Below are 12,228 nucleotides of genomic sequence, written 5' to 3'. Positions count from 1 at the left end.
GGCGCGGCCTAGCGGTAATCTTGCGTACTTCGGCCTTACGGTCGCCTGCATCATCAGACTTCAGCTGACAACACTTCATATTACCGGCTAATATTTGCAGCTATGGCGACCCATTACTGCTTGGCTACACATCTGACACGTAACCGATGTGCTCTCCAAACTACAACACATGCATTTCAAAACATGTCTTCCACACATGTCTACAAAATCACCTTCACATTCAAATACAGTTTCCTTGTGACTGACAGAGACGTAGGCAAAGTTTAAAGTTGCTATTTCCATTACATCTCGTTAATCAGAAAAACGGTAATCTACATCTGCAGCGGAACAAAATTCCGTTCCGCCCAGCGTGTGGCACGAACCCACGACTCTAGGATTAAGAGTCTGACGCTCTACCGACTGAGCTAGCCGGCTTCCTCGGTGAATACCTGGCGGATAGCACGTCACACAGTACTCGTTTGGATTGGGTGGTCCCATACAGAATCTCTCCATGCTGCCTAATGTTTTCCTAACGTCACACTCGTCACGTACTTCACTTTTATGTCATAATCATTTCTGAGAGGTAAAGAAATTGCATGACAGCATGCAGAGCTAGTGGCGTCAAAATTAACACACATACTTTATGTGACTCAAAAGCCGAACGACTTACATTCCGTCGTTGTTTTAGATGTGCAAGTGCCAGTCAAAACTCGCGGTGTCGGCACTCTGCTGACCATTTCGCTAGTTAACACCGGTCTTGTTGTGTGTGTTTCAATCTCAAGAGCATTTCCAAGCAAAAAATGGTCAACAGCAACATTCAGACGGTTTCGTATGCTCAATTGCTACATTAAAACGGTATGTTTCTTTTTCAGAACTGGAAAAAAACGAGCGTAACAACATTCGAACGTGTAATCATCAGATCCGAAGTCCGACGCCTTATCCATTAGGCCACATGGTCACTGACGACCAACTATATCATGTATACGACTCATCTCGAAACGCTCACACCCCTGAGGATTTGTGTTTTCGTTCTACACAGCCGCTGCCCCTTGCTCTTTCCCACCCATTCGTTACATTCAACCTCTTACGAGACCGACCAAATATAGGCTGAGAAACAAGACCACACACTTTGTGCATTCGGAATCGAATTTAGGGCGTCCCTCGCCGCATTTGCTACGATGGCCATTGGCTACTTCTGCAGAAGCGGCGGCGGCGACGACGACGGCGGCGGCGACGACGACGACGTCGTCGACGACGACGACGACCGCGAGAGGCTCTGAGATATGTGAGAAATACATCTATAAAATGTAATTCAGACTGCCTCGTCCCACTTTATGCTGTACCGCTTTGGCAAATGCTTTATCTGCGCCATTCGCCTTAATCACATCTGAGAGTAATTCTTAAAAAAAACGCCTGTCGCTAATTGTTCGTCATCACAGATACTGTTTGCTATACGGCCACGACGCGCAACTGATTTCCAAAATTCATCTTTCTCCTGTGAGGATGGAACTTACGACACCTCGTTTATTAGAGCAATTCTCTACCACTGAACTAAAGAGGCGCGGCCTAGCGGTAATCTTGCGTACTTCGGCTTTACGGTCGCCTGCATCATCAGACTTCAGCTGACAACACTTCATATTACCGGCTAATTTTTGCAGCTATGGCGACCCATTACTGCTTGGCTACACATCTGACACGTAACCGATGTGCTCTCCAAACTACAACACTTGCATTTCAGAACATGTCTTCCACACATGTCTACAAAATCACCTTCACATTCAAATACAGTTTCCTTGTTACTGACAGAGACGTAGGCAAAGTTTAAAGTTGCTATTTCCATTACATCTCGTTAATCAGAAAAACGGTAATTTACATCTGCAGCGGAACAAAATTCCGTTCCGCCCAGCGTGTGGCTCGAACCCACGACCCTGGGATTAAGAGTCTGACGCTCTACCGACTGAGCTAGACGGCTACGTCGGTGAATACCTGCCGGATAGCACGTCACACAGTACTCGTTTGGGTTGGGTGGTCCCATACAGAATCTCTCCATGCTGCCTAATGTTTTCCTAACGTCACACTCGTCACGTACTTCACTTTTATGTCATAATCATTTCTGAGAGGTAAAGAAATTGCATGACAGCATGGAGAGCTAGTGGCGTCAAAATTAACACTCATACTTTATGTGACTCAAAAGCCGAACGAGTTACTTTCCGACGTTGTTTTAGATGTGCAAGTGCCAGTCAGTACTCGCGGTGTCGGCACTCTGCCGACCATTTCGCTAGTTAACACCGGTCTTGTTGTGTGTGTTTCAAGCTCAAGAGCATTTTCAAGCAAAAAATGGTCAACAGCAACATTCAGACGGTTTCGTATGCTCAATTGCTACATTAAAACGGTATGTTTCTTTTTCAGAACTGGAAAAAAACGAGCATAACAACATTCGAACCTGTAATCATCACGTCCGAAGTCCGACGCCTTATCCATTAGGCCACATGGTCACTGACGATCAACTATATCATGTATACGACTCATCTCGAAACGCTCACACCCCTGAGGATTTGTGTTTTCGTTCTACACAGCCGCTGCCCCTTGCTCTTTCCCATCCATTCGTTACATTCAACCTCTTACGAGACCGACCAAATATAGACTGAGAAACAAGACCACACACTTTGTGCATTCAGAATCGAAGGCAGGGCGTCCCTCGCCGCATTTGCTACGATGGCCATTGGCTACTTCTGCTGAAGCGGCGGCGGCGACGACGACGACGACGACGACGAAGTCGACGACGACGACGACCGCGAGAGGCTCTGAGATATGTGAGAAATACATCTATAAAATGTAATTCAGACTGCCTCGTGCCACTTTATGCTGTACCGCTTTGGCAAATGCTTTATCTGCGCCATTCGCCTTAATCACATCTGAGAGTAATTCTTAAAAAAAACGCCTGTCGCTAATTGTTCGTCATCACAGATACTGTTTGCTATACGGCCACGACGCGCAACTGATTTCCAAAATTCATCTTTCTCCTGTGAGGATGGAACTTACGACACCTCGTTTATTAGAGCAATGCTCTGCCACTGAGCTAAAGAGGCGCGGCCTAGCGGTAATCTTGCGTACTTCGGCCTTACGGTCGCCTGCATCATCAGACTTCAGCTGACAACACTTCATATTACCGGCTAATATTTGCAGCTATGGCGACCCATTACTGCTTGGCTACACATCTGACACGTAACCGATGTGCTCTCCAAACTACAACACATGCATTTCAAAACATGTCTTCCACACATGTCTACAAAATCACCCTCACATTCAAATACAGTTTCCTTGTGACCGACAGAGACGTAGGCAAAGTTTAAAGTTGCTATTTCCATTACATCTCGTTAATCAGAAAAACGGTAATTTACATCCGCAGCGGAACAAATTCCGTTCCGCCCAGCGTGTGGCTCGAACCCACGACCCTAGGATTAAGAGTCTGACGCTCTACGACTGAGCTAGCCGGCTACCTCGATGAATACCTGCCGGATAGCACGTCACACAGTACTCGTTTGGGTTGGGTGGTCCCATACAGAATCTCTCCATGCTGCCTAATGTTTTCCTAACGTCACACTCGTCACGTACTTCACTTTTATGTCATAATCATTTCTGAGAGGTAAAGAAATTGCATGACAGCATGCAGAGCTAGTGGCGTCAAAATTAACACACATACTTTATGTGACTCAAAAGCCGAACGAGTTACTTTCCGACGTTGTTTTAGATGTGCAAGTGCCAGTCAAAACTCGCGATGTCGGCACTCTGCCGACCATTTCGCTAGTTAACACCGGTCTTGTTGTGTGTGTTTCAAGCTCAAGAGCATTTCCAAGCAAAAAATGTCAACAGCAACATTCAGACGGTTTCGTATGCTCAATTGCTACATTAAAACGGTATGTTTCTTTTTCAGAACTGGAAAAAAACGAGCGTAACAACATTCGAACCTGTAATCAGCAGATCCGAAGTCCGACGCCTTATCCATTAGGCCACATGGTCACTGACGACCAACTATATCATGTATACGACTCATCTCGAAACGCTCACAGCCCTGAGGATTTGTGTTACGTTCTACACAGCCGCTGCCCCTTGCTCTTTCCTACCCATTCGTTACATTCAACCTCTTACGAGACCGACCAAATATAGACTGAGAAACAAGACCACACACTTTGTGCATTCGGAATCGAAGGCAGGGCGTCCCTCGCCGCATTTGCTACGATGGCCATTTGCTACTTCTGCAGAAGCGGCGGCGGCGGCGACGACGACGACGACGACGACGACGACGACGACGACGACGACGACGACGACGACGACGACGACGACGACCGCGAGAGGCCCTGAGATATGTGAGAAATACATCTGTAAGATGTAATTCAGACTGCCTCGTCCCACTTTATGCTGTACCACTTTGGCAAATGCTTTATCTGCGCCATTCGCCTTAATCACATCTGAGAGTAATTCTTAAAAAAAACGCCTGTCGCTAATTGTTCGTCATCACAGATACTGTTTGCTATACGGCCACGACGCGCAACTGATTTCCAAAATTCATCTTTCTCCTGTGAGGATGGAACTTCCGATGCCTGGTTTATTAGAGCAGTGCTCTACCACTGAGCTAAAGAGGCGCGGCCTAGCGGTACTCTTGGGTACTTCGTAGTTACGGTCGTCTGCATCATCAGACTTCAGCTGACAACACTTCATATTACCGGCTAATATTTGCAGCTATGGCGACCCATTACTGCTTGGCTACACATCTGACACGTAACCGATGTGCTCTCCAAACAACAACACTTGCATTTCAGAACATGTCTTCCACACATGTCTACAAAATCACCTTCACATTCAAATACAGTTTCCTTGTGAGTGACAGAGACGTAGGCAAAGTTTAAAGTTGCTATTTCCATTACATCTCGTTAATCAGAAAAACGGTAATTTACATCTGCAGCGGAACAAAATTCCGTTCCGCCCAGCGTGTGGCTCGAACCAACGACCCTAGGATTAAGAGTCTGACGCTCTACCGACTGAGCTAGCCGGCTACCTCGACGAATACCTGCCGGATAGCACGTCACACAGTACTCGTTTGGGGTGGCTGGTCCCATACAGAATCTCTCCATGCTGCCTAATGTTTTCCTAACGTCACACTCGTCACGTACTTCACTTTTATGTCATAATCATTTCTGAGAGGTAAAGAAATTGCATGACAGCATGAAGAGCTAGTGGCGTCAAAATTAACACACATACTTTATGTGACTCAAAAGCCGAACGAGTTACTTTCCGACGTTGTTTTAGATGTGCAAGTGCCAGTCAAAACTCGCGGTGTCGGCACTCTGCCGACCATTTCGCTAGTTAACACCGGTCTTGTTGTGTGTGTTTCAAGCTCAAGAGCATTTCCAAGCAAAAAATGGTCAACAGCAACATTCAGACCGTTTCGTACTGCTCAATTGCTACATTAAAACGGTATGTTTCTTTTTCAGAACTGGAAAAAAACGAGCGTGACAACATTCGAACCTGTAATCATCAGATCCGAAGTCCGACGCCTTATCCATTAGGCCACATGGTCACTGACGACCAACTATATCATGTATACGACTCATCTCGAAACGCTCACACCCCTGAGGATTTGTGTTTTCGTTCTACACAGCCGCTGCCCCTTGCTCTTTCCCACCCATTCGTTACATTCAACCTCTTACGAGACCGACCAAATATAGACTGAGAAACAAGACCACACACTTTGTGCATTCGGAATCGAAGGCAGGGCGTCCCTCGCCGCATTTGCTACGATGGCCATTTGCTACTTCTGCAGAAGCGGCGGCGGCGACGACGACGAAGACGACGACGACGACGACGACGACCGCGAGAGGCTCTGAGATATGTGAGAAATACATCTGTAAAATGTAATTCAGACTGCCTCGTCCCACTTTATGCTGTACCGCTTTGGCAAATGCTTTATCTGCGCCATTCGCCTTAATCACATCTGAGAGTAATTCTTAAAAAAAAAACGCCTGTCGCAAATTGTTCGTCATCACAGATACTGTTTGCTATACGGCCACGACGCGCAACTGATTTCCAAAATTCATCTTTCTCCTGTGAGGATGGAACTTCCGATGCCTGGTTTATTAGAGCAGTGCTCTACCACTGAGGTAAGGAGCCGCGGCCTAGAGGTACTCTTGGGTACTTCGTCATTACGGTCGTCTGCATCATCAGACTTCAGCTGACAACACTTCATATTACCGGCTAATATTTGCAGCTATGGCGACCCATTACTGCTTGGCTACACATCTGACACGTAACCGATGTGCTCTCCAAACTACAACACATGCATTTCAAAACATGTCTTCCACACATGTCTACAAAATCACCCTCACATTCAAATACAGTTTCCTTGTGACCGACAGAGACGTAGGCAAAGTTTAAAGTTGCTATTTCCATTACATCTCGTTAATCAGAAAAACGGTAATTTACATCCGCAGCGGAACAAATTCCGTTCCGCCCAGCGTGTGGCCTGAACCCACGACCCTAGGATTAAGAGTCTGACGCTCTACGACTGAGCTAGCCGGCTACCTCGATGAATACCTGCCGGATAGCACGTCACACAGTACTCATTTGGGTTGGGTGGTCCCATACAGAATCTCTCCATGCTGCCTAATGTTTTCCTAACGTCACACTCGTCACGTACTTCACTTTTATGTCATAATCATTTCTGAGAGGTAAAGAAATTGCATGACAGCATGCAGAGCTAGTGGCGTCAAAATTAACACACATACTTTATGTGACTCAAAAGCCGAACGAGTTACTTTCCGACGTTGTTTTAGATGTGCAAGTGCCAGTCAAAACTCGCGATGTCTTCGCTAGTTAACACCGGTCTTGTTGTGTGTGTTTCAAGCTCAAGAGCATTTCCAAGCAAAAAATGTCAACAGCAACATTCAGACGGTTTCGTATGCTCAATTGCTACATTAAAACGGTATGTTTCTTTTTCAGAACTGGAAAAAAACGAGCGTAACAACATTCGAACCTGTAATCAGCAGATCCGAAGTCCGACGCCTTATCCATTAGGCCACATGGTCACTGACGACCAACTATATCATGTATACGACTCATCTCGAAACGCTCACAGCCCTGAGGATTTGTGTTACGTTCTACACAGCCGCTGCCCCTTGCTCTTTCCTACCCATTCGTTACATTCAACCTCTTACGAGACCGACCAAATATAGACTGAGAAACAAGACCACACACTTTGTGCATTCGGAATCGAAGGCAGGGCGTCCCTCGCCGCATTTGCTACGATGGCCATTTGCTACTTCTGCAGAAGCGGCGGCGGCGGCGACGACGACGACGAAGACGACGACGACGACCGCGAGAGGCTCTGAGATATGTGAGAAATACATCTGTAAGATGTAATTCAGACTGCCTCGTCCCACTTTATGCTGTACCACTTTGGCAAATGCTTTATCTGCGCCATTCGCCTTAATCACATCTGAGAGTAATTCTTAAAAAAAACGCCTGTCGCTAATTGTTCGTCATCACAGATACTGTTTGCTATACGGCCACGACGCGCAACTGATTTCCAAAATTCATCTTTCTCCTGTGAGGATGGAACTTCCGATGCCTGGTTTATTAGAGCAGTGCTCTACCACTGAGCTAAAGAGGCGCGGCCTAGCGGTACTCTTGGGTACTTCGTAGTTACGGTCGTCTGCATCATCAGACTTCAGCTGACAACACTTCATATTACCGGCTAATATTTGCAGCTATGGCGACCCATTACTGCTTGGCTACACATCTGACACGTAACCGATGTGCTCTCCAAACAACAACACTTGCATTTCAGAACATGTCTTCCACACATGTCTACAAAATCACCTTCACATTCAAATACAGTTTCCTTGTGAGTGACAGAGACGTAGGCAAAGTTTAAAGTTGCTATTTCCATTACATCTCGTTAATCAGAAAAACGGTAATTTACATCTGCAGCGGAACAAAATTCCGTTCCGCCCAGCGTGTGGCTCGAACCAACGACCCTAGGATTAAGAGTCTGACGCTCTACCGACTGAGCTAGCCGGCTACCTCGGTGAATACCTGCCGGATAGCACGTCACACAGTACTCGTTTGGGGTGGCTGGTCCCATACAGAATCTCTCCATGCTGCCTAATGTTTTCCTAACGTCACACTCGTCACGTACTTCACTTTTATGTCATAATCATTTCTGAGAGGTAAAGAAATTGCATGACAGCATGAAGAGCTAGTGGCGTCAAAATTAACACACATACTTTATGTGACTCAAAAGCCGAACGAGTTACTTTCCGACGTTGTTTTAGATGTGCAAGTGCCAGTCAAAACTCGCGGTGTCGGCACTCTGCCGACCTTTTCGCTAGTTAACACCGGTCTTGTTGTGTGTGTTTCAAGCTCAAGAGCATTTCCAAGCAAAAAATGGTCAACAGCAACATTCAGACCGTTTCGTACTGCTCAATTGCTACATTAAAACGGTATGTTTCTTTTTCAGAACTGGAAAAAAACGAGCGTGACAACATTCGAACCTGTAATCATCAGATCCGAAGTCCGACGCCTTATACATTAGGCCACATGGTCACTGACGACCAACTATATCATGTATACGACTCATCTCGAAACGCTCACACCCCTGAGGATTTGTGTTTTCGTTCTACACAGCCGCTGCCCCTTGCTCTTTCCCACCCATTCGTTACATTCAACCTCTTACGAGACCGACCAAATATAGACTGAGAAACAAGACCACACACTTTGTGCATTCGGAATCGAAGGCAGGGCGTCCCTCGCCGCATTTGCTACGATGGCCATTTGCTACTTCTGCAGAAGCAGCGGCGGCGGCGACGACGACGACGACGACGACGAAGACGACGACGACGACGACGACGACGACGACCGCGAGAGGCTCTGAGATATGTGAGAAATACATCTGTAAAATGTAATTCAGACTGCCTCGTGCCACTTTATGCTGTACCGCTTTGGCAAATGCTTTATCTGCGCCATTCGCCTTAATCACATCTGAGAGTAATTCTTAAAAAAAAACGCCTGTCACTAATTGTTTGTCATCACAGATACTGTTTGCTATACGGCCACGACGCGCAACTGATTTCCAAAATTCATCTTTCTCCTGTGAGGATGGAACTTCCGATGCCTGGTTTATTAGAGCAGTGCTCTACCACTGAGCTAAAGAGGCGCGGCCTAGCGGTACTCTTGGGTACTTCGTCCTTACGGTCGTCTGCATCATCAGACTTCAGCTGACAACACTTCATATTACCGGCTAATATTTGCAGCTATGGCGACCCATTACTGCTTGGCTACACATCTGACACGTAACCGATGTGCTCTCCAAACTACAACACATGCATTTCAAAACATGTCTTCCACACATGTCTACAAAATCACCTTCACATTCAAATACAGTTTCCTTGTGACTGACAGAGACGTAGGCAAAGTTTAAAGTTGCTATTTCCATTACATCTCGTTAATCAGAAAAACGGTAATTTACATCCGCAGCGGAACAAATTCCGTTCCGCCCAGCGTGTGGCTCGAACCCACGACCCTAGGATTAAGAGTCTGACGCTCTACCGACTGAGCTAGCCGGCTACCTCGGTGAATACCTGCCGGATAGCACGTCACACAGTACTCGTTTGGGTTGGGTGGTCCCATACAGAATCTCTCCATGCTGCCTAATGTTTTCCTAACGTCACACTCGTCACGTACTTCACTTTTATGTCATAATCATTTCTGAGAGGTAAAGAAATTGCATGACAGCATGCAGAGCTAGTGGCGTCAAAATTAACACACATACTTTATGTGACTCAAAAGCCGAACGAGTTACTTTCCGACGTTGTTTTAGATGTGCAAGTGCCAGTCAAAACTCGCGATGTCGGCACTCTGCCGACCATTTCGCTAGTTAACACCGGTCTTGTTGTGTGTGTTTCAAGCTCAAGAGCATTTCCAAGCAAAAAATGTCAACAGCAACATTCAGACGGTTTCGTTTGCTCAACTGCTACATTAAAACGGTATGTTTCTTTTTCAGAACTGGAAAAAAAACGAGCGTGACAACATTCGAACCTGTAATCATCAGATCCGAAGTCCGACGCCTTATCCATTAGGCCACATGGTCACTGACGACCAACTATATCATGTATACGACTCATCTCGAAACGCTCACACCCCTGAGGATTTGTGTTTTCGTTCTACACAGCCGCTGCCCCTTGCTCTTTCCCACCCATTCGTTACATTCAACCTCTTACGAGACCGACCAAATATAGACTGAGAAACAAGACCACACACTTTGTGCATTCGGAATCGAAGGCAGGGCATCCCTCGCCGCATTTGCTACGATGGCCATTTGCTACTTCTGCAGAAGCGGCGACGACGACGACGACGACGACGACGACGACCGCGGGAGGCTCTGAGATATTTGAGAAATACATCTGTAAAATGTAATTCAGACTGCCTCGTGCCACTTTATGCTGTACCGCTTTGGCAAATGCTTTATCTGCGCCATTCGCCTTAATCACATCTGAGAGTAATTCTTAAAAAAAACGCCTGTCGCTAATTGTTCGTCATCACAGATACTGTTTGCTATACGGCCACGACGCGCAACTGATTTCCAAAATTCATCTTTCTCCTGTGAGGATGGAACTTCCGATGCCTGGTTTGTTAGAGCAGTGCTCTACCACTGAGCTAAAGAGGCGCGGCCTAGCATTACTCTTGGGTACTTCGTCCTTACGGTCGTCTGCATCATCAGTCTTCAGCTGACAACACTTCATATTACCGGCTAATATTTGCAGCTATGGCGACCCATTACTGCTTGGCTACACATCTGACACGTAACCGATGTGCTCTCCAAACTACAACACATGCATTTCAAAACATGTCTTCCACACATGTCTACAAAATCACCTTCACATTCAAGTACAGTTTCCTTGTGACTGACAGAGACGTAGGCAAAGTTTAAAGTTGCTATTTCCATTACATCTCGTTAATCAGAAAAACGGTAATTTACATCTGCAGCGGAACAAATTCCGTTCCGCCCAGCGTGTGGCTCGAACCCACGACCCTAGGATTAAGAGTCTGACGCTCTACCGACTGCGCTAGCCGGCTACCACGGTGAATACCTGCCGGATAGCACGTCACACAGTACTCGTTTGGGTTGGGTGGTCCCATACAGAATCTCTCCATGCTGCCTAATGTTTTCCTAACGTCACACTCGTCACGTACTTCACTTTTATGTCATAATCATTTCTGAGAGGTAAAGAAATTGCATGGCAGCATGCAGAGCTAGTGGCGTCAAAATTAACACTCATACTTTATGTGACTCAAAAGCCGAACGAGTTACTTTCCGACGTTGTTTTAGATGTGCAAGTGCTAGTCAAAACTCGCGGTGTCGGCACTCTGCCGACCATTTCGCTAGTTAACACCGGTCTTGTTGTGTGTGTTTCAAGCTCAAGAGCATTTCCAAGCAAAAAATGGTCAACAGCAACATTCAGACGGTTTCGTATGCTCAATTTGCTACATTAAAACGGTATGTTTCTTTTTCAGAACTGGAAAAAAAACGAGCGTGACAACATTCGAACCTGTAATCATCAGATCCGAAGTCCGACGCCTTATCCATTAGGCCACATGGTCACTGACGACCAACTATATCATGTATACGACTCATCTCGAAACGCTCACACCCCTGAGGATTTGTGTTTTCGTTCTACACAGCCGCTGCCACTTGCTCTTTCCCACCCATTCGTTACATTCAACCTCTTACGAAACCGACCAAATATACACTGAGAAACAAGACCACACACTTTGTGCATTCGGAATCGAAGGCAGGGCGTCCCTCGCCGCATTTGCTACGATGGCCATTTGCTACTTCTGCAGAAGCGGCGGCGACGACGACGACGACGACGACGACGACGACCGCTGGAGGCTCTGAGATATTTGAGAAATACATCTGTAAAATGTAATTCAGACTGCCTCGTGCCACTTTATGCTGTACCGCTTTGGCAAATGCTTTATCTGCGCCATTCGCCTTAATCACATCTGAGAGTAATTCTTAAAAAAAACGCCTGTCGCTAATTGTTCGTCATCACAGATACTGTTTGCTATACGGCCACGACGCGCAACTGATTTCCAAAATTCATCTTTCTCCTGTGAGGATGGAACTTCCGATGCCTGGTTTATTAGAGCAGTGCTCTACCACTGAGCTAAAGAGGCGCGGCCTAGCGGTAC

General features: G+C 46.4%; 1 non-coding gene across 1 annotated transcript; it reads right to left on the bottom strand.

The window, feature by feature from the left end:
- Positions 1-9,527: 9,527 nt before the first annotated feature.
- Trnak-cuu (transfer RNA lysine (anticodon CUU)) lies at positions 9,528-9,600 on the bottom strand. The gene has a single exon. It is a non-coding gene; the product is annotated as a tRNA-Lys (tRNA).
- Between the last annotated feature and the right edge of the window lie 2,628 nt (positions 9,601-12,228).

The sequence above is a fragment of the Schistocerca gregaria genome, unplaced genomic scaffold (assembly GCF_023897955.1).
Source record: "Schistocerca gregaria isolate iqSchGreg1 unplaced genomic scaffold, iqSchGreg1.2 ptg000178l, whole genome shotgun sequence".
Lineage (NCBI taxonomy): Eukaryota > Metazoa > Arthropoda > Insecta > Orthoptera > Acrididae > Schistocerca > Schistocerca gregaria.
This window is presented reverse-complemented; position numbering and strand designations above follow the sequence as displayed.